Here is a 1,767-nt window from a genome sequence, read left to right on the forward strand (position 1 = left end):
GTAGACACAGCTTTCCTTACAGGTGTGTCCTTATGTAAAACCACTGACAAACGAGGTTTCCTTTTTTGTGTGTGGGTACACCAGCTCTGTGTGGGACTGGTCAGGTTTCAGAGTGCAGCTCTTGAAAGCTCAGAGGCAAAAACACTGCTGATCTAATGCTCCTGAATCTACAGCATATTCTAGTTTTTCCATCCCCAAGGTGTTGCAGGCAAAGCACTTTTCTTCTGAGTATAAACGGATGCAGGTATATGTATATTTTTGTGTTAATGCTGTCTCTGCATTGAGGTACTGTTGTCGTTTGCCGTGTGTCTAGTAGCATGGGACATCCAAAAATATTTTTTCCGCTCGAAAATATCCTGACTCATCAGCCAAGTAATCTGTAAAAAATGGATTTGGAACAATTCCTGAGGAGCACATCCGACGCGAGCCGAAATAGCTCAGTTGGGAGAGCGTTAGACTGAAGATCTAAAGGTCCCTGGTTCGATCCCGGGTTTCGGCAAGCCATTTAATTAATTTTTTGCCCCTCCGCTCTCCATACACCCCGGAGGCATCAGCAGACCGAGGCTGTTCCCGTACACAACAATACCCAGGACGGCCGGGCAGCCGCCCGCCGCGCCCCTCTCAGGCGGGGCGGCCTCACTCCCCTCACGCTTGGGAAAACCGAACGCGGAGGCTGAACGTGTGGGCCGAGCGGGTAGCAGCGCCCTCTGCCGGCAGCCGGCTGGAATCACAGCAGCGTTGAATGTAGCCGGTCTATGCGCACTGTCCGCCCAGCTCCTTCTCCTTTTTCCACTTTTACGGTGGAGCCAATCGTTCGGATTTTTCTGAAGCATTATTTGTAAGGCTGACATATGTTTTTCGCCGATAAACAAACTTTAGTTCCATAGGTAAGCTGTCGCAACTGTTCCAGATATACCCCTCCCTTTGAGTCCATTAGATTGTTGATGAGTGCTGCTAAACCTTTTCTCCAAAACATCTCTTGTACCCTTTTTCATATGCTGACATCGCAACAATACACAGACAAGTCTTTCAGCATTGACGTTATTGGTGCGAAACACAGGAGTGGCTCAGCTCCATGCTGCTATTGAGCCTCCTTTTACCTGCACAGGGAAAGGCATTGCTGCCTGCCCCCCCCTTTGTCAGAACATCACACGCCAACCGTTGTTCCCAAAATGCTTGTCCAATGTAAGGAGCACTCTGCCATTGGGTACTTGGTTAGTAGGGCTAGGAGAATGCAATTTTACACCCTTAATAATAATAATGCAGGAAAGTGGCTGTGTAGCTGCTTATATCACTATTTTACCTAAAGTTTTTTTTTTTTTTTAAGCCTTTTTCACTCATTTGATTGCATTACATCTTACCTGCAACAGCAATTCCTTCCTCAGCGGTTTTGTGAAGTTGAACAGAAGCTGAGAGACTCTGCACTGCTGAGACCGACTGCCTTAGGGATGCTGACAACAGAATCCAATTCTTAGAATCATAGAATCACAAGGTTGGAAAGGACCTACAAGATCATCTTAGTCCAACCATCCTCCCATTACCATTGCTACCACAAGCACTAAACCACATCTCGTAGCTCCTCATTGAGATGCCCCTTGAACACTGCCAGGGACGGTGACTCCACCACCTCCCTGGGCAGGCCATTCCAGTACCTGACCACTCTCTGAGAGAAAAAGTTCTTCCTTATGTCTAACCTAAGCCTCCTCTGGTACAACTTGCAGCCATTTCCTTGACTCCTGCTTGTTGCCTGGGGGCTTGTTGGGTGTG

The 1,767-nt window shown here is 47.9% G+C and overlaps 1 non-coding gene across 1 annotated transcript; it reads left to right on the forward strand.

Annotated features, from left to right (window-relative positions):
- The first annotated feature begins 426 nt into the window (after window positions 1-426).
- TRNAF-GAA (transfer RNA phenylalanine (anticodon GAA)) lies at window positions 427-499 on the forward strand. Its single transcript has one exon. It is a non-coding gene; the product is annotated as a tRNA-Phe (tRNA).
- Window positions 500-1,767: the final 1,268 nt, after the last annotated feature.

Source organism: Meleagris gallopavo, chromosome 1 (assembly GCF_905368555.1).
Source record: "Meleagris gallopavo chromosome 1, MGAL_WU_HG_1.1, whole genome shotgun sequence".
In the NCBI taxonomy this organism is placed as follows: Eukaryota; Metazoa; Chordata; class Aves; order Galliformes; family Phasianidae; genus Meleagris; species Meleagris gallopavo.